The sequence below is a fragment of the Protopterus annectens genome, chromosome 8.part0 (assembly GCF_019279795.1).
Source record: "Protopterus annectens isolate FY-2018-M chromosome 8.part0, PAN1.0, whole genome shotgun sequence".
NCBI classification, from domain to species: domain Eukaryota; kingdom Metazoa; phylum Chordata; order Ceratodontiformes; family Protopteridae; genus Protopterus; species Protopterus annectens.
In genome coordinates this window covers 945513648-945536080 of record NC_056741.1, presented here as the reverse complement: position 1 = coordinate 945536080, position 22433 = coordinate 945513648, and the positions used below count along the sequence as shown (strand labels likewise).

The 22433-nt window shown below is 36.0% G+C and overlaps 1 protein-coding gene and 1 pseudogene across 3 annotated transcripts in view; one reads left to right on the top strand and one right to left on the bottom strand.

Annotated features, from left to right (window-relative positions):
- The window catches only part of LOC122809173 (amyloid-like protein 2), a 1365390-nt gene that overhangs the window by 376092 nt on the left and 966865 nt on the right, over nucleotides 1-22433 (top strand). The window lies entirely within an intron of this gene.
- Nucleotides 12737-12855, bottom strand: LOC122809939 (annotated as a pseudogene).

Sequence of the window (22433 nt, the reverse complement as noted above, 5' to 3'; positions counted from 1 at the left end):
CAGTGCTGGAGAGCATACCGATATCAATTTGCCACTGTCTTTTTTTTTTCAATTAACTTATTTATATATTGGGAAAGTATAGTAGCATTACTGTAGCAATGAGGGACAAGAAAAACATTTGAGGAAAGTGCGGGACATTCTGTTAAAGTCTGGACAGTTGAGAGGTAAGGTTTAATAGAACTGTCCAGATTTTTGCACAGTATCTTGATTTTTCTCATATTTTGCTCCATCCCTCTTAAAATATTTGAAGATTTTTTTTTTTTGTTAGTATATCGTAATAGAAAGTCCAGCTGCTCAACAATTTAAGTGACAGGATTGTTTTCTGTAGGGATGTGCTGTATTTACAATAGTGCACTGATTGGGGTGTCCGATTAGTGTGTAAGATATGGGATACTAATAACTTTTATTGTATAATAGCGAAAAAGAACATGTGATTAGCAGTGATATAAAAAGTATTTTGCAGTTGTCCAAAAAAAAAAAAAAAATACCAGCTGTGGATGCAGAAATTAGTAGAGGATACACTTGTTTGTAGTAGCAATATGGACATGAATATGTAGTAAGCAGAGAGTTAATCACTGAAATGTATAGAAATACACTCATAATGATAGTTCATTTATATGTATTCCATTCCTTGAAAAAAAAAAAAATGTACCTACAACAAATGAAAGATAAAGAAATAGTTGTAAAGATTGTAGTGACCAGCATGTAAGTGTTATATTTGCTTTTTTCCATCAGTACACAGTTTAGTCAGCATGTAGCCTGTGAGATAACATTTACCATGGTGAAAATCAAAAATGTATTTTCTGTGGGACCATATCCATAAGTCACCTTAAGTATAATCTCCTCTGAGCCTAACCATGCCCTAGAAATGAGGAATTTCAGATTAGAATATAATAGTGGCAGCTGACTGAACCATGTGTACCTTATAGCAAATCAGTAAAGCATATGCCTACCCCTCAGAACATGGGCCTTAGCACAGTCTACCCAGTGGAAGATATAATGCTCTGCACATTTCTAATTCTGTTCAGAAGATGAAAAGACACATGCAGCTGTTTGTTTAGGTATTTGAATATTTCTCCTCACTTAAACATTTTCTCAACCACTGTTTTTTCCATCGGTGCAGGACTTTGTCTTTACTGTCTATAGATTTATAGCACTGAATCACACTATACCCGCAGACACAGGTCATTCCATGCCATTGGCAAAAGACAAATACTTTTTTGTGTCAGCCAAACAGATATTGATTGTTTCTTGTCAGTGGATGCAGATGTTCCTTATTCCTCTAATGGATTCAGGAAGATCATTAATCTTGAATACCTTTCAGCAGATTAAGTCAGCTGTTGCATGGTAGCCTTTTGGGGTAGCTTTCTGCCTGAAGATCACATGCATTAAGTCAGGCTTGCCTCCCTGCTCTCTACAGTTTGTAGTTGGTGCATTTGACGATTATATGCAAATTTCATCCATTCTAGTATGTGATATGACCTGCATTAGAAGAGCAAGGAAGATATATTCTATGTTTGAGAAAATGTGTCATTTGTACTGATACGAGCTTTGTCAGTTGTCAGTGCTTCCGAAGATTGCTCAACAGGATTCCCATTTCTTTCCTTGATATAAACATGTTAGTGAACACTGTTCAGCAATAAAGGTGTTTCAAGTTCTTTGTACTTTAACAGTGTCATCTGTTAAAGTCGCTTAATGGGAAATAAGTCATTCAGCATTCAGTACCGGGTGCAGTGAGACTTTTTATTATGTGCAAATCAGTCCAAAACAAGTAATGAACAGAGGCACAGCTTGCATTTCTGTGGTACAGCAGCGCTTTTGGTGTTGTCTTGGAATGTGTATTGTATTTTTGCATGCTCTGTGTAGATGTTTAATTGTTTAACCAGTGTTAATTTGAAACAAGCTACATTGTGTACACAGTTTATATCACTTAAGTAAAGAAACGTGCTACTTACTCTTATGTCTAACTTTTTAGCTCAATCTAACACTTTCTATTTCACTGTTAGAAAGGCTGATTCCACTATATTAAGGGGCATTAGCTCAGGTAAATAACTTTGCATTGTTTTTGATTGGATATAGCCTTTGTAAACATGATGAGCAAAGTATAGAAAAAACTCGTAAAATCTTGTGTAGTCTTTACACATCCAAAAATATTTAACATCTATTTCATGTTTCACCCCTGCAGCAGCACTACTGGTTCTTGAAAATACTGCTAGGGTATGTACTTTACCGAAATGTAATTGATAAAATAGTAATTTTATACAGCAAACTAATTATGTTTGCTGCAAATTTTTCCATTTATTCTCATAGGTTCATAGGTTCATAGGTATGTACTAGGCTATTGGCCCTAGGGCCTATACAAGCCTAGCCAAAAAGGTACCCTGGCTTTCGCCACCCAAGAAAGTTATTTTCCTGTGCCACTGTCGAGCAGAGCCACAGACGTGATCCCTGGGGTGAATTTCCTATTTCCCATCCAATCATCAAGATTTTTCTTGAAGAGTGCTAATGAGGAGCATTGTTTGATATAGATAGGTAGTTTGTTCCAGAGTATGGGAAGTCTCTGGGACAGGAATCTATCCCTCCAGTATGTTCTGTTTATTGTGGTGACAAGGTTTAGGTCCTAGAGCATGTAGATCAGAGGGATTAAGTAGAGCATGTCCACCAGCTCTGGGTTTGACATAGCTTTGGTATGTTAGGCAGAGATCGCCTCTGAGTAGGCGATATGCGACGTAGTAAAGCTGGAGTTTTGTTGAGATGGTCTGCGTAGGGCATCTGTTTGAGGCTGGTAATCCTCTTTGTGAGGTATTTCTGTGGCCTTTCCAGTCATTGTAGATGTCTTGTGAGGTACATACCAAAAGGGGTGTTGTACTCTATAATGGGTCTAATGAGTGACGAGTAGAGGGGAACAATGACCTCTTTTTTCCTGGATGAGAAACCTTTTGTGATGAGGTGTATCATGTAGATGGATTTCCTAACTATTGTGGTGATGTGATTATAAAAGGAGAGACTATTGTCCACCTGTGTCCCATGGTCTCTTATCACACTTTCGGTGTTAAGTAGACTACCACCTATGTGGTAGCTCATGGGTACAGAGTTTTTACCAAAGGGGATGACAATGCACTTTTTGGCATTGAGCTTGAGGCCATGGCTTTGACACCAGGCATCTGTCTCAGTGAGGCCCTTTTGTAGGATGTCCACATTGTTAGGAGTATCAATTATGGCTTCTAGTATGCAATCATCTGCAAACTTCATTAGCCAAAGACCTTCTGTGTTAGCCTATACTTCAGAAAATAGATACCAAACAGGAGAGGACCCAGGACTGAACCCTGCGGTACTCCACTTGTCACTGGTCTGAAGTCGGATTTGGAGTATGTTACTTTCACAGTGTGGGTTCTGTCAGTGAGCCAGTTGGCAACCCATCTTGTGACATAGGGATTTATACCTAGTTTAGTGAGCTTATCTGTAATTCCAGAGTGGTGGATAGTATCAAAAGCCTTGGCGAGATCCAGATAGGCTGTGTGAACCACCTTACTCTCATCTACGGCTTTGGTGACTGCTTCAAAGAAGTCAGTCAGGTTTAGGAGACATGATCTGCATTTTACAAACCCGAACTGGGTGGGGTCCAGAGTTTGGAGATTACCAATGTTTTTGTTTATAAGTTCCATAACGATACATTCCATGGCCTTGCAGACCGTGATGGCTCCCCCTTTGTGGAGTGGGATAACCATTGCTGTGCACCATTCAATGGGCACAAAGCCTGAGGTGAGGCTATGATTGAACATGGTGCTTAGGTAGGGTGCCAGTTCATTCTGTAGTTCATGTAGAACACTGCCTGGGATGTTGTCAGGTCCCATGGATGCTGTGTTCTTGGCTTTGGAGAGCGTGTTTTTGCCTCTGCAGCCGTGATTACAGGAACTTTGCATTCTTCCCATACAGAGATGGGCCCTTTAGGAGGTGGGGGGGGGGGTAAAGTTAGCACTGAACCTATCTGCCAGGATGTTGGCAATATCAGTTGGTTCTGTATATTTAGTGCCATTGTGCTGTAACTCAGAGCAGATCTGAGTGTTGCCATTGAGAGTCTTGACATAGCTATAGAATGCTTTGTGGTTGTCTTTAGAATCAGTGGCGATTTTGTTTTCATAATTGGCTTTGGAGGATTTTATGAGGGATCTCAGCTTCTTACTGAGGCTGACCAGGGCGTTCTTCCAGTCATGGAATTTTACTCTTTTTTCCAACAGTTTCTTTCTTCTGTTATGGAGTTTGTTTATGGTAGGGGACCACCAGATTGGCTTCCTTTTTTTGAAGGATAGCATCTTGGTTCTGTTAGGGGTAGCACGATCCATGCACTCATGTAAGTGCTTATAAAGTGCATTTGTGTAGGATTCAGCAGTCGTACCTCTATTGTCCATCTGCATGGGTTTCGTGAAGTTTGCCACTTCTGTCTTAAGAAGCGTGAAGTTGGCTTTGGCAAAATTTTTTATGGTGGTTTCCCTAATGGGTGGTGGGGGGTAGGATTTGGATGTCTATGCTGATTAGCTTGTGGTCGGATCTGACCAACAAGGAATTGACCTCTGGTGTGGTACACCAGTCACCCATGTTGGTAATGACCAGGTCTAGGATATTGCTGCCCCTGGTGGGGGTGTGGATAAGTTGATCCAAGGTGTTGGAATTTATGAATTCCAGAAAATGTTGATCAAATGAGTTGGTACATGAGTAGTTTTCCCAGTTAATGGTGGGGTAGTTGAAATCGCCCATTATTAGGGTGTTGGGTTGTACCCTAATATTTTCCATTGTATCAAGAAATAAGGAGTGGTAATCCTGGGGCATGGTGGGGGATCTGTAGCAAGTTACAATTTGGATTGCGATCTTGCCCAGAGTTAGTTGCACTTGGATAATCTGGAATGCATTGTGCTGAGCAACTAGCCTGGAGGTGTGAATATCCTTACTGAATATGGCCACACCTCCATCTTTAGTGTTTCGGTCCAGGTTAGCTAGCTGAAAGGTGTGTTCACTACAGTACCATTTTGGAATTGCCTCTACAGAACTGCATATGACTATCACATTTTTTCCATGGTCTATAAAATATTTTGTAACTAATGTGCCTTATCTGTAAGAGACATCATTCTTGCCAACCAGCAAGCATAAATATTTAATCTTAGAGTTGTCTGAAAGATAAAATTATTACAGTGATACAAGCGAAAGATTTTGTATAATAAAGCTATGGAATGCTTGCCTATTAGTAATAAAAACTGCACACCACTCTCTACCTTCATGTCAAATCTCACCTAGAATCAAAATTTAAATGTGATCTGTGAATTAGCCTGATATAAAAGTTGGCCTTTCCAGAAATATAATGATGCCCTGTACACTTAATTCAAGTATCTTTTATTGTTAGTGTAATTCCACAAAATTTGATGTCATGTGCTTAATTTATTTCCTCAAAAAATGCTTGCACTAATAATGTCTCCCTTTTCCTTTCACTTTTTTTGTTCTGTACGTTTGCCATTATTTGTATGTTTTCTCAGCCACTTTTGCACTATCTGTACTGTTTCCACATCCATTTTTTTTCTCATTTGCACTTTCTTTTCCATGTCTCCTTTCATTTTTTTGTTCATTAATCCTCTGTTTCTTTCTTCATTCATTGTATCTCTAAGAAGTTTTTCACCAGTCAAATTTCCACCCCAGTGGTCTTTAATTGTTGTGTCTTGGCAACTGAGTCTTCTAATTATTCAACATTATTTTCTTGGGTGCTGAAAGCCAGGGTACTTTTTTGGCTAGGCTTGTATAGGCCTTAGGGCCAATAGCCTGATACCTACCTATGAACCTTTTCTTGCTTCCTCCTAATATTCTAAGTATTTTGTTATAATTTGCCCTGCCTCGCATCTTCTGACTTGTGTTCTTAACCTCTTCCTGTGTTTTATTCTCTTCTAAATGTGTCTGCTATAAGGTCTCTCTCTTTGTCTTTCTGTTTATCTCTCTGTAGACAACCCTCCACTTCACCTGTTATGCCTTGCTTTCCTTTCTTTCAAGACATACTAAGACTTTAGCATTTGTTTGTGCTTTCCCAACTACCAAGTTTTGCCATTTCCTTTCCATTACGTGTTATTTTTTCTGATCATATTGTCAGTTAAATTGTAAATTATTGTATAAGTGCATTAGTATATTGTGTAAGGTCTGGTCATTGTAAATTATCTTCAGTTGAATCTAGAAATCCATCTATCCATCCTCAACCCCATTTTAATGTCCAGTAATTTTTGATTAAAGAGTCATTATTAATAAAAATTAGCTTATATACTTCAGAAAGACAGTTTTTAACAGATATATTATCTTTTAAATTTAAAATCATAGACTTCTAAAAATCTTGGAATTATTTTTCTTTAATTTCCATTCATAAAATACAAACAATCATTTAATTTATTAATAGCATGAATTAATAATAAATATTAATCATCCAGATCAATTTATTTATTTGATTTCTTTTGACAAAATAGGTATATTATCAAGACAGTCAGACCGCAGTAATATGTATTTATTCTCAATGATGTCATTTTTAAATTATCTTGGCTTTCTATAAGTCCAGCTGCGAAAGCTATAGGAAATGTTTAACATTCCGTTTGTCAGCTAATGAAAATCTAAAAATAAAATTGCTAAATGCTTTCAGAGTTAGATAATATAAGTTGAATCAGTTAAGAATACTGATTTTCCTTCTACTACTTGCCTAATTAGCCATAAAATGTATTATTAACTAAATCATTTTTATAATCATTATAATTGAAAGATTTCAAAATAACTTGATCATGCATACATTTCCATCAACTAGTAAAATTAAGATTCAGCCAAAAAATACAGCTGTAACAATGGCAGCTATGAGTGTGACTCAAGACCATTATAACTAATTTTTCCAAATTCCCATGATCTTGTATTATTGTAATTGTCAGTGGTGCAACAGGTAGCACACTTGACTTTGGTGCAGAAGGCTGTGGGTTCTTTTTCCTGCACCAGGTAGATCAATAACTGACACTGTAGGCAACATAAATGGGGTGGTGCCCTCCTGAGTGTGATGCCCTTCAGATGAGATTTTAAACCGAGGCTCCATCTGCTGTTGGTGGTGGCTCACATGGATGTAAAAGATCCCACAGCACCTAAAGAAAAGAATATATTTTTTTATCAATTGACATCACTAATGTACATACAGTACTTATTATATACATATTTACAATATTTAAAATTATTTACACTTTTAACAATATCACTTAAAGAAATACTAAAAAACACTTCCCCCACCTTATCTTCCACAACCAAAAACGTATTTCTTCAAGATTTCTGCTAGTATCCATTTTCCATTGAACTTAATTTCATTTAATCTTTCAGTCCATTATGTCCATAAAACAAAAATATTATTCTACCCATTTTTACATCTTCTTGTTTTATTTTATTTTTACACAACTCTTACCATAGATTATGCACCCTCACACAACTTAAAAACACATGTTCTGTTGTTTTGTATTCACCACAATTAATACAGATTCTATCTTGCTTTCTTTTATAAGTCATATTTGCTTTAACAGGCAAATTACTTATAGATAATCTCAATAAAAAATCCTTACATCCATGTGTACTCTTATACTATTTATATCTCATTGTTCGTAGGTTAATATGGGGTTTACTAGGAGAATGACCACAAGGGCCTTTTTAAGCCTAGCCATGCATCCCAAATCTCTGACAGGTTCTGATAGCCTTGATAAGTGTAAGCGTGGACATTTTGAAAATCACAAACCAACGAAAATAAAAAAACAAACAGCAATAGTTGTTAAGGATTCTTTTACTAGCACCAAAAATTCATCTGGATACCCTTGAAGGCGAAAGGCCGAGGTACCAGATAAATTTTTGGTGTTAGTAAAAGAATCCTTAACAACTACTGCTGTTTGTTTTTTTTTTAAGTGTAAGCATGGGCCTGGGAGATAAACCTTTTACAGGTTACCTGAGCCCATTAGAGACATAGATGCCAAACCAGGGATGAATTTCCAGTTTCCATCCAGTTGTCTGCTTCACATGGATGGGGAGCCTGTTCCATAGATGGGGTAGTCTGTGGGATACATACCTATCTCTCCAGCAGGTCCTATTTATATCACAGGCAAGATAAGTCTTTAGAATGGGTAATTCTGGTGCTGTTTGTTTGGATATGCAGGAAGTCCATCAGAATGGGGTCTGACAATGCCCTGTATGCAAGGCATAGATCTCCCCTCAAAAGCCTGTAGGAGACAGAATACAGTGACAGGGCCTTGAGGTGGTCTGTAGAGGATGTTTTACTTGCACCCTGTATTCTTTTAGTGAGGAACTTCTGTAGACAATCCAAGTGTTGCATATGCCTGATTAGGTACAAAGGGAGCAGTGTACTCATTGATAGATCTGGTGAATGCCGAATACAGTGGTACAATGACTTCCTTGGACCTAGATGCCATACCTTTGTTTGAAAGTTATACAGCATAGAATGATTTCCTCACCATTGTAGACACATTATGATCAAAGGCTGGATTACTATCTATGTGTGCCCCTAACTTCCTGATTACTGCATCAGTTCTAAGTGGTGTGTTGTTAATATGATAGTTACCAGGGATGGATGACTTCCCAAAGGATACTGTTATACATTTCTTGACATTTAGTTTTAGTCCATGGCTCTGACACCATTTGTTTGTCTTTGTCAGTCCCTCCTGGAGAACATTTTTGTCAGTGTGAGATTCCATAACAGCTCCTAATTTGAAATCATCTGCAAATGTAGCTTGCGAGAGGCCACTGACATTGGCCTTGACTTTAGAGGAGTAAATGCAAGAAAGGACCGGTCCAAGGACTGATCCCTGTGGGACTTCACTTGAGACTGGCCTCTTTATAGAGGTGGACTCCCCAATTCTAACTTTCTGGGTCCTGTCTGTGAGTGACATACAGGTTTGTACCTAACCTCTTGAGTTTGTCAATAATGCCCAAGTGAGGTATTGTGTCAAATGCCTTAGCCAGGTCATGGTAGTCAGTGTGAACTATTTTGCCGTAATCCATTGCTTTGGTGACCTTCTCAAAGAAGTCCAGCAGGTTGAGTAGACATAATCTGCCCTTGACGAAACCAAACTGGGTTAGGTCCAGTGTCTGGAGGTTTACTATATCTTTAGTGATCATCTCAAGGATAATTCTTTCCATGGCTTTGCACATAAGTCTAGTGAGACTTATGGTTCTGTAGTTTACAGGGTCTGTAGATGGCCCACCTTTGTGCAGAGGGATGACTGTTGCCTTTCTCCATTCATGAGGCACAAATCCTGTTTGGAGGCTACAGTTAAATGGTAATTCCAGATGCCCTGATAGGTCGTGTTTCATGCTATTTAGAAGGCATCCTGGGGTATTGTCTGGGCCCATTGATGCAGTGTTCTTGATCTTAGAGAGAGCATTAAGGACCTGTTCCCTAGTGATAATAGGGGGAGTTACGTTTGATGATATTTCTTGAGGCGTTGTTGAGGGGGAGAGGGGTGAAGTTGGAGATGAATTTATCAGTTACGAGGTTTGCTATATCTTCTGGCTCTGTGTAGGTGACTCCATTTACAATGAACGCTGCACACAATTGTGTATTGCCTTTGAGGATGTGGACATAGCTAAAGAATGCTTTGTGGTTGTCCTTTGCCTGGGAGGCCAAACTTACCTCAAAATTGGCTTTGGTGGATTTTATTTGTCCTCTGAGTTGCTTGTTTAGTTTGATGAGAGTGATTTTATCCTGCTGGGTGCTGCATCCCCTACTTTTTGCCATAATTTTCTTCCTCCTGTTGTACAGCCAATTGGTTTTATGATTCCAACAGGGTGGCTTGTTTTTTGAATTAATTCTGTACTTCTTCCTGGTGGGCACAGCTGCCTCTATGCAGCTATTAACATTCATGGACAGGGTTTCTGTGAAAAGAAGGCAGAAGTGTTCTTAGGGTTTATGGGGACTTGAAGTGCTAGAGTCTCACTTAATAGCAGGAGGTTAGCCTTAGAATAATTCCTGAATATACCAGGCTTAGCTGGGGGTCCAGGTTATATTTTTACTTCAAAGGAGACCATTTTGTGGTCTGACCTTACCAGGGGAGGCATTACAGTAGGGGATGTGCAGTAGTCTCCCATATTAGTAAGGACCAGATACAGTATGGTTGCACCCCTGGTTGCTGTAGTGACTATCTGCTCCAGGGAGTTTGTGTTTACAAAATCCATGAATCTCTGTGCATGTACGTTTGGTGTTGTATCATATTCACAGTTAATAGTGGGGTAATTAAAGTCACCCATGAATATAATATTGGGTTAGATGGTTATTGTTTCTAATAAGTTTAAATATATGGTGTGGGTTTCCAGGGTCATAGAGGGGGAGCTATAGCTTGCAAGAAAGTGGTATTGGATTTCACTTATGTGATTTGAACATGGAGCAGCTCAAGTGCCTTGTCCTCTTTGACCATCCTTGAAGTATATTTATTTTTGATGTAAATAGAGACATATCCACCTTTAGTCCCTGCCTCTGAAGTAGCTGGCATAAATGTGTGGAAGGCATTATAACCTTTCACAGTTTTTGTGCTCTCCTCAGCTTTAAAGCATGTCTCAGTCTTTTTTATATATCTTAATGTTTACAAGGGTCAATCAAATAATATATTCTCATAATATTTAAACACTGTTCTTTTCTATTCTTTTAATTTCCACAGCATAATTTTATTTTGCTATTCCTTTACTTCTTCATTCATAATATTTTTGAGTCTTTTTTATTTCTACTTTTTTCCACAAACTTTTATACTTATAGCATAAAATAAGCTCTATTAAATTCTTATTTTCATTAGAATAACCTTTCAAAACTCTATACAAATTCAATAATGCTGCATATGCATTATTAAGCCTAATCCTCCAAACTCTTCACACAGAATTTCCCCTCTTGGCTCAGCTCAGTCTTGATCCCCATATAAATGAAAGTATAATAGACATTAATTCTTTCTCCTATTGTGTTGGCAACATATAATTGTTAGCTATATATGCTAATTTACCTAACAGGATAGAATCTAGCTAAATATTTTCCAAAAAGTACATATCTCCTTTATTTCTTGAAACACCTTTTTTGCATTGCATATTCTTATAGTTATTTAATCAAAGTACTATTCCTAACATATCTATAGATGCTTCGTTAAATTATATATCTCCTATTTTCCCTCACATCCAAAGCCTGTACTTTTTTCTTCATTTACACATAGACCAATCTCCCTTAATGATTTATTTAACTTCTCATAGGTTCATAGGTGAGTACTTGGCTAATGGCTCTGGAGCCTTTACAAGCCTAACCCATAGAAGTGCCCTGGCATCGTGCAGCCCGATGTTAGATCCCAGTGCCTCCATCAAGTAGAGCCACTGGAGTGATTCCCGTGGTGAACTTTCTGTTACTCAACCACACATTGAGATTTCTCTTGAAGAGGGCCAGTGAGGTGCTGTGCTTGACATGTATGGGAAGTCTATTACAGAGCATGAGCAGTCTCTTGGTTATGAACCTGTCCCTCCAGCATGTTCTGTTGATTGTGGTAATGAGGTTGAGGTCTCTGAGAGCATGTAATGCAGAGGGATTGGGATTTCTTTAGATGTAGCATTTCTAACAGAGCTGGGTCAGACATGGCTTTGTAAGTCAAGCAGAGGTTGCCTCTTAGTAGACAATATGAGATAGAGAATAGCTGGAGTTTTTTGAGTCTGTCCATGTAGGACATGTGTTTAAGGTCTAGGATCCTCTTCGTGGGGTACCTTTGTGGCCTTTCCAGCTGTTGCATGTGTCTAGTGAGGTACATGCCAAATGGGGCAGTATACTCAATGTTTGGTCTAATGAGGGAAGAGTGGAGAGAGATGATGATCTCTTTCTCCCTGGATGCAAAACCCTTGGTAATGAAATGTGCCACATAGAAGGACTTTCTGACCACAGTGGCAATGTGGTGGTCAAAGGAGAGGTTGCTGTCATCCTGTGTCCCCGGATCTCTTATAACGCCTTCAGTGTTCAGTGGTCTCCCATCGATGTGGTAATTAGTGGAAACTGAGTTTTTCCCAAAGGGGATGATGATGCATTTTTTGGCATTAAGCATAATGACATGGTTTCGACACCAGTCATTGGTCTCAGAGAGGCTTTTCTGTAGGATGTCTACATCACTTGGGGAGTTAATAATGGCTCCCAGCTTGCAGTCATCTGCAAACTTGTTCAACCAGAGTCCCTCCATGTTGGCCTGGACTTCAGAGAAGTAGATGCCAAACAGGAGAGGACCCAGGACTAATCCCTGTGGGACTCCAATCATGACTGGTTGACAGTCTGACTTGGAGTCTGCTACTTTCACACTGTGGGTTCTATCTGTGAGCCAATTTGCAACCCACCTACTGATACAGGGGTTGATGCTTAGTTTGGTGAGTTTATCAATAATTCCTGAGTGGGGAATGGTATCAAAGGCCTTGGCCAGATCGAGGAAGGCTGTATTAACTGCCTTACCCTCATCCACAGCTCTGGTGACTGACTCAAAGAAGTCAACCAGGTTGAGCAGGCATGATCTACCTTTCACAAAACCAAATTGAGTAGGATCTAGAGTTTGGAGATTCCCTATATCCTTGTTAATTAGGTCCATGATGATGTGCTCCATTGCCTTACATATCAGACTCATCAGGCTAATGGGGCGATAATTCCCAGGGTCTGTAGTCACTCCCCTTTACGGAGATGGATGCCTGTAGCATACAGCATCTGATATTCCCAGGCAGTCTCCCAACCAAGGACTAACCAGGCCTGACCCTGCTTAGCTTCTGAGATCAAACGAGACCAGGCACATTCAGGGTGGTATGGCTGTACGCTGTAAACAGCCCTTGCAGGACTTGAACCCAGGACCCTGTATACCATAGCAACAGCAATTTACCACTAAGCCATCAAAGCTATCGATTTCATCCATTTTTTTATTTCTAGTGTTTAATACGATATCATCTGCATATATATACATTATACGTAAATGCAATTCTTCTGTTATCTTGTATCCTGCAGTAGCTGTCATTTTATTAATTATATTCACTATGACATTCATAACTAAAGAAAACTTAATGCAGCTAGCTGGACATCTCTGTCTTATTCCACATTCTATTTTTAGTTTTTTCAGTTATCCATCCATTCATGTTTATTCTAACATTATTCCTTTCATATATTGATTTAATTACCTGTATTATTTTCCAGTTATATGCTTCTAGAATTTCCCATAAATAATCATATTGTAGTTTATCAAGTGCCTTACTGAAATATCCTATCATGATTTTTGCTTCCACCTTACTATTTATAATATCATCTATTACTTCTTTTATTTTCCATTTTCCCTTTCTACCAAATATAGTTTGATCAACTAACTTATCAATTTTATTTGTTAACTTTTTAGTTATTATTCTCATAAGTATTTTATGGTCTGTATTGTTTAATACTATTAGTCTCCAATTTTTTATGCCATATTTTTATCCTTTTTTCCATATGAATATTATTACTCTGGTATTGCCAACTCAAATCATTCATTCGATACTTCTACAAATGTTACTTTTTGACAGGTTTTCATTTCATTATACAGATGATATTCAATGCCATCTAATCCCATTGCTGTATTCAAATTAATGTTTTTAATACTTCATTTAACTCTTTCAGATGTATCATTTATTCCACATTTTCATTACCTTCTTTAACTAACCTATTAAATTCATACTTTTGATTAAATTCTGTTTCTTTTTTGATAAATTGTCTTATGTATCCTTTAACAGTTCCACACATCCCTTCTTGTGTTGTTAATTTATTTCCTTCTTTATCCTTTAACTCCCTTATTACTTAATTACTTTCTTATTTTCTTTCACCAACTGATTTAAGTGAGGGGCTATCTCTTCTTTTCTTCCTTGTAAACAGTATTTTTGCTTATATAATAAATTCTTAATCCTCATATGATTTATTTATTCATATATTTCTTTCTGTTTTTCATAGAAAGCTCTTTCTTTATCAATTCTCGAAACATTGCTTGACTTAATGTTTTGCACATTTCTTTTTCTTCTCTCTCTTATTTTCCATACATTCTAAAAAGCATTTTTTATATTTTTATTTAAGACATATCCATCAACTTGTCCAGTTTTCATATAACATTCTCATGGTTATATGATCTTTCCATAACTCAATTATTTCACTCCTATCCTCTTGCTTTAATTCCTTTTCATTCATTCTTCTAATTACTTTACCTATTTTAATATAATCTTCTTTCTCATGTACTTTTAGACATATTGTAATTTGATCTGAGAATCCTGTCTTTTTTATTCTTTTCTGCAAGATTTTTAAACTATATGATATTAAAAATAAAAAGAAAACCACAAGTGATGATGGAGCAATATATAGTTTTCCATCATCACTTGTGGTTTTCTCTTTATTTTACCAAAGTTACACAAAGTGTGAGACAAGTCTGCAGTTTTCTTTGATATTAAAAATAATCAATTTGAGTTGTAATCTCACTTCTTCTATGGGTCCAATGTATATTGACCCATATGTATAATTTGCCACATTTGATTATTTTGTTCACTATTCTGACATCACTACTGTTTTTTTTTATTTCTTCTTAAGTTACATTTAAAGTTTCCCATTAATTTTATATCTATATTAACACAAACATAATTAAGACCCTTATTAAACATTATCTCTCTTTCTTTCTGTGTTACATGCATATAAAGCAGTAACTCTGTACACATTTATGCTCCATCTTACATCTATTATTGTAATACTTCCTAATTCATCTGTAGTATCATCTAATATCCTGATATTTTTTGACACAAAATATATATCCCTGAACAAATGCCTGTTGCCATATTCCAAATGATAGGTCAGTCCCATAACTTTTCTGTTTGTTTCCTTTCTTCCTCTGTTTTTAATCTAATAGCCTCTAATACAATAATATGAGCATGTATTAAAACACACTACTCCAAAATTACTATTCTTCTCTTAACATTTTTCATGCTGTTAACATTTAAAGCTTAATTCTTCATCTTTTAATAGGAATTAATATGACATAGTTCTCATCTTTTACCATTTTTGCTTTCTTTTATAATTATAGTTTTGAATTTTCTTTTCTTTTCTTTCACTCTTTTCCCTTTAGAGTTTTCCTTCCCTTTCTCTATTTGCCAACTCACATATTATTCTTCACTTGTGTCCACTGACACTTCTTCCCTTCCTCACTCCCCTTCTTTGGGATTTATTTCTAATTCTCATGTCTCAATTTGCTTTTTTCTTTTAATCCAGAGCTACTTTTTGTATATCTTCTTCTTCTTCTATAACTTGTACATTTACTTTACATTATAACCATGCATGCCTAGTGTTACTTTTTATCTTCATGTCAAGTTTTACATGTAAAACATTTTCATTTACTTTCACTGATCAAATGATCATCTTTTCCACAGGAAAAAAACAAGTTTTAGGCTGAGCTTTATATTTCACAAAACCCGTGTTGCCATTTACATTAATAATGCTAGGAATATGCATTACATTGTCATTTTCCATTTTTAGTATAACCCCACATTCCCATGACGCAGTCCATAAACCCCTTTCATCATAAGTTTTTGTTGTGTCCATAACATCTTTACATAGGCACAGTAAATGTTTTTTTTTTTAATTTCTTTCCCACAATTTCAGTTCTGAATTGCATCATAACACTTTTTTTTGTTTCTCTATAAAAAGATTGCACCACATACCCTGACCATGGACTGTTGTTCTTTCTTTGTTCATGTTTCTTTGTAAAGTTTTCCATGGCCTGTCCAGTCTCAAATATTGTGTCATAAAATGTCTCTTTATTGATGAGAAGAAAAGCTCTTATCTCTTTTGCTGCAATACCCAATGGTGCAGCCACCAAGTCCCAAACTTCATACATGTCTAATCCTTTTCCTTTTTTGCTGTTTATTCACACTGTAAGCTTCTTCTTTGTCTCCTTCACCTCCTCAACCCTTCTTTCTCCCTCCTTCACTGTTTACACATACAATTTCTTTCCAGCTACCTTTTCAACATCTTCTTCCTGTATTTTTTCCATTATCTCACCCCAAGATTCTGTAACTTCACTCTTCAGCTCACCTTGGTTTGTAAGTTCTTTCAAATAAGCATCCTGCAACCCACCGGATTGCAAAGTTGTAATACTACACTCTTGTTGACTCTCTATGATGTCCTCGAACAATTTCTTTTGAAACAGGCCCTCTGAATCCATTCCTGTTTATGCTGTCACCTCTGATACATTCTTCTGCTTGATACTCTCTTTCCTCCACCTCCGCTACATTAGTATTACTTTTAGCTACTTGCACTAGTATTTCTGCCCTCATATTTTCATTTTCTATTACTTTTTCAGCTTGATTTACAGTTGCCATTCCACCTCTTTCTCTGGGCCATCTATGCACCTGGAACAGAAACCAGAAGTAAGGCACACCACTGTCTAATACATCCTCCTACTCTACAAGAAGGGGAAATTCCCCAATGCCCTGGCCAAATTTCCCCTAGTAGTATAAGTACCACCTTGGATCTCTCCTGAAAAGAGCCCACGTGGCTAGTGGGACTAACATGGTCAACAAAAAATAAATAAATTATTGTTATATGATGTTCTTATTACGATGCCACAAAAATGAAATTAATGATTTTTTTTCCAAGTTCCTTACTAATATTTTATCCAGCTGCATAACAGTAGATTGTAGGATATATAATAGTTTAGGCAATATTTCACCATTTTTATAAGACTCAATCTTCTTTCACAAGAAAATGTATATTATTCCACTGTTTGACTAATAATGCTATATTGTACAAAAGATTAAAAAAATAATATTAATTTTATTTATGTCATTTTATATCACAATTTGTAAATATTCAAATTCTTGACTACCCCATTCATAAAACATATACTCATTAATTTTTCCTTTATCACTTAGCTAAAACGATATCTGATTTATTATTATTATATTTCATCAATGAAAGACTTGTAAATAAATTCATTAACTACATTTTCAAGTGAAGTATTGATATTCCGGGTCTATATTACATTGTCAAAGTTTTGCAACTTCAAACACTATATGGTTCTAAAACTTCAAAAACGTAAAAAAAAAAATAAAAATAATAAAAAAAACTTACCTGACAGTTGTAAGCAGGGGCAAGCCCCCTTACAACCTCCACAATCCCCACTCTTTAAATATACCAACTCCGAGATCACGCTGCAGTGTATTAAAGGCAAGTCTTCCCTTTCTGCACTGTACTGCATTATAGTGCGGTCTTGAAGTTGGTATATTTAAAGAGCGGGGGGGTGTGCGGGTCGCAGCCCCTCACATGGGGGGTGCAGGGGGTCTTGCCCCCCTGCTTACAACTGCCAGGTAATTTATTTATTATTTTTTTATTTTTTTTAAGTTTTCGAAGTTTTACAACTTTGAACATATGGGTTCGACCATATAGCGTTCAAAGTTGTCAAACTTCGACAACGTGATATAGACCCGATATTCCCTAGTAATAATAATAATATATGTTTGGCAAATAATTACATTTTTGTATGATATACTTTATTAATAGTAAGCCCTTCTATTTTTTTTTTTTTTGTTCAATATAATACTGTTTACTAAAGAATCAATGGATAGGGTAAAAAATAAGGGACATAAAGGGCATCCTTTCCTAGTATCTTTATTAATATTAAACATTTGAGAAAGAAAACTGCCAATGTTAATAAAAGCTTGAAAACCTGTATATATCTTTTAGATTAAATCTACAAAGTTTTTTTGGAAATCCAAAAGCTAATGAAGTCTTAAAGAAATAGTCCAGACTTACAAAGTCAAATGTCTTTGCTCTGTCAAACTAATTAAAGCTGTTTTTTATTTCATTTTTAGCTAGCTACATGATTGTTACAATTTGTTTAATATTATCAGAAATAATGATATCAATAAAACCTGTTTGATCTATATCAATTGGACTACATATCATTTCCCTTAATCTTAAATATAAAACTGAAAGAAACATTTTATAATTTGAATTTAATGATATTGGTCTGTATGACAATTTAAGTGGTTAGCATTGCCGCCTCACAGCAAGAGGTTCTCCGGTTCTATCCTCAGCTGGGGTGCCTTCTGTGTGGAGTCTGCATGTCCTCACTGTGGTCGTATGGATTTTCTCCGGGTGCTCCGGTTTCTTCCCACATCCCAAAGACATGCTGTAGGTGGATTGGACACTCTAAATTGGCCTTAGGTGTGAATGTGTGCATGTGTGTGCCTTCTGTGGAAGGTTGGGCGCTGGGCTGGCAACCCAATGCTGTAAAACTCCACTGCCAATCATGAGCGGACAGGTGATCTGCTGTGGCGACCCGTAACAGGGAAAAGCCGAAAGAAGAAGAAGAAGGTCTGTATGATAATTTTCTCTCTGTTTAAATGTAAGAGGTATTAAAGAATATTTCCAAGTTAAAGGAACTATGTTTGAACTTTGAATACATGTAAATATTTCACTTAATAGACTAATATGCTCCTGTGGGAAAATGTTATAAATTTCTGCATGCAAATCTTCCATTCCTGGTCTTTTTCCCATTTTACTGATTTTAATTGCATCTTTAATTTCTTTAAGTGATATACGTTTAGAAATGTTAGATATTTGATCTTCTTTAAGTTTAAAAGTTATATTTTATATTTTGTCCAAATAAAATCTTAATGTATTCTCATCTGTTAGCATGATATTGTTAATAATAAGTTCTTCATAAAAGTTTTAAAGATAAAAAGCATTTCATCCATATCAATTTTTAAATTTCTTAAGGGATTTACAATACTATTAATTTCAGCTTTTCTGATTAAAGTTTTACTTCTATTAGCTACTGTGTGCATGTTTTAGATAACATTGCATTACTTTTATTTCTAAGTTTTTCTAAAGCCAGCTTCTACGGAATGTAGTAGGGCTTCTAAAAATGAGATTAATTTAGCATACTCCAGAATAGATTGGATTCTTAAAGATATTTTGATGGATGGTATGATTAACATAAAGACTTACAATTTTCTTACAGTCAATAAACGCACCATTCCCTCCATCTTTGGTATCCCTAAAATCCATAAGGACATCAATGATCCCCCCTTAGACCAATAGTTGCAGCCAATGGTTCCAAAATCCTCCCTTTGGCCCACTTTGTGGACCATAAGTTAAAGAATGTTTGGTTGGGACAGGAGGAGATTTTAAAGGATTCATGGGACTTCCTTAAACCAATTAAGACAGATTTATTCTCAAACAGTTTGATTTTTGTTACTGTGGACATAGTGGATTTATTCACAGTTATACCTCATAATACAGGGCTTACTTGGTTGGAACAAGCCCTGGTAGAAGTAAGAGAGCTGAAACAGAATGAATTTAGAGTTTGTTTAGATCTCATGGATTTAATGCTGCAAAATAACTACATATATTTTGAGGGGGAAATTTATAAATAAGTGAAAGGGGTTACTATGGGGGCCAGTTGTGCCCCCACTTACGCAAACATAGTTTTACATATTTGAGAGCAAAAATTTATTTTTACTTCACATTATGTGACAAACTGGGTATATTATAAAAGGCCCAACTGTAAACAATCACACCAAAAATGTTAGGCTGGCTGAAACACGTGATTTTAAATGGTTCCCTATTTAGACAATGGTAAAATTCATATGATTTTATGTACTGATGAAGGGTGGTTAACCCGAAAGCTTTGCATTAAATTGTTGGCGTGATTGTTTGCAGTTGGATTTATTTGGACTTTTTTGCGCAGTACAGCCTGTGATTTTAATCATATTATAAAAGGTACCTGGATGATATCTGTATATTCTGGCTGGGGACTGAGGAGATGTTAGATGAGTTTATGGAGTATCTCAGTTCAACTACTGACTTCCTTGTTTTACCTAGAAGAAATCTAAGAAGATTTTAAATTATTTGGATGTATGTATTCATAAGGATGAGGAATGAAAACGTTTTAGATCTACAATTTTCCATAAGGACAGACAAAAAAGAAATATAATTAAAGGGCAGTTTATTAGGACATCCAGAATGACCACTGATGAACAAAATGTTGGGACTGTATTTTTTTAAAGGAATTATTTCTGGATAGGCTATACCCCTCGGATTTGATAGAGGAGGTTATGAAAGAAGTTAAGGAAGGTAGGAAAAATAAATTTAGTCCTGTAATAGGTAGGGAGGATGGCCCCCTGAAACCGATAAGTTATAACAATACCCCAATTTTAGAAGAGGGGGACAATACAGATTTTAATCATAATAGGTACAATGGAGCCTTGGTTTTAGATTGCAACTGTGATGTGAACCTTATCAAGAGGGGGATCTCTAGGAAATGGGTTTAATTTGCCAAATTTTTGACCTAGAAGTGATTTTTAGGAACCCCATTAGATATGTTTTCCATAAAGGAACTAATTTTAAGGATAAAAAGAAATAATCTTAAGGAAACAAACTCATGGGGTAATAAGATGACTACTAAGAAAAAAAGCTGGCACTTATAAATGTGGAGATTGTGCTCAATGTTCCTATATTTCCAGTACCACATCAGTGTATTTTATGGTGAGGGATAATCTTATTCAGGCTAAATCATTTCTTAATTGTGATAGGTGTTATTTACCTCACACAATGTAAACACTGTGAAGAGTTCTAAGTGGGAAAACTGATCACAAGCTAAGGAAAAGGATATATGAATACTCTTATACTATTCTAGGATGGACAAAATGAGTGCACATTTTAAACACACTACTATGTGTGCTAGAGCTGTTTTTACATTCTTTGTACTGGAAGAAATAATAAAAGACCCCAGAGTAGGACCCTAGAAGACCAGGACAGAATATAGAGAATTTATATTGGCAACTCATTTTAGAGGGCAATACCTATCCTGGATTAAATGAATAAGCATCTGTAATGTCAGTGTTGAAACTTAGAACAGCTAGTCAATTGATCAATATTAAATTCACGCATATCAATAAATTATAAAAGTAAATATACATTTTATGTAACTATTTATATGGGTTTTATATTTATTGTTCAATATATTTTAAACAATATTTATATTTATATAATGTACATTTATATTTAACATTTAAAGAGTTTTTAAGAATTACAGTTTCATTCATATGTGCATATTGGTTGGGACAATATTCCTGCTCCTCTAAGACATAGCAATGCACAAGCTTAATGTATACTTTTCTGCACTTTCTCTTTTTACTTTTTTTTTGTATTTATTTTTATTTATTTATCTTTCATCATGATTTTTGCATATATATTGTCTTCTAAGATGTATTGGGTATTAAGTGTGTTTTTTTTCTTAGAAAAGTTTTTATTTGCAACATGGTTTATACATTTTAAAAAGAAAGCTTCTTGGTGTACTGTATGGTTTAATTGTTTTAACTGTTTTAAAGGTTCAGTTATTGTAAATTAATTTATCTTAATTAAGAACAGGAAGGGTATTTAAGCAGGTCAGCTTGTTTCATTAAGTGCATCTGAAGGAATCCTTTCCTGTGATGAAAATGCAGTGAATGTAGTTAAAGTGTTCATTTGTATGTGTTGCGGCCATTGAAATGGTGGAGCTTGCTTAAAAATTTAATTTTTTTGCGTCTGTTTCAGTAAAAAAATATACTGTGTTTCATACAACATTGTGGTGACACGGTGCCTGTTTTCTTCACAGTACCCAATTTATTTTGGTTTGAGTGCTTCTGTATGTTTAAAGATAGCTAAAGAGTCAGTTACTTGGTGAATTTTCTGAGGAGTTCCAAAAAGCATAGTTTTGGTCTTTTTGGGGTTGAGAACTAGTATATGGTTTATGAACCTTTGATGGAGCTGGCATTGAATGTTGTTCTGAGAGTAACGTGATTGTTAAATGACCTTGTCGTTAACACAGAGGATAAGAGGGAGATGGGGGAGGTCACAAGGACGTTTGTTAATGAGTAATGATAAGGAGAGGTGAATACAGAGAAGACGATACTGTATTTCCATTTTCATTGATCATACTGATAAGAGGCATCTGTGGCAACACATTTCTTTGATAGCATCTGTTCATGTACAAATTTGTCTGTTGTAACATTGCCCTTTACCATGCATTTTTGCCACTGTTATTGCATCTTTAAGGGAAAGTGATTCAGCACAAGCAGCACCTCTGAGTAAGGAAGATAACGAGTGACTACAACCTTTTCCATTTTTACGTCATGAAAATATACCATGTAAAGACTGCAGGATTTTATGTTTTCCTCACCTGGAATGTGAATTATATTTTGCTGATATATGAAAATATGTGAAGGTATTTTGCAAGCTTTGGGGGAAAAATGAGCCAGTGTATCTTAAAAGTTTAGAAAGAATGTACACAGTTACTTATAGAAAAAAAAAAAACATATTTATAATAAAAACAGAAACTGAATCAACAGAGGACTAA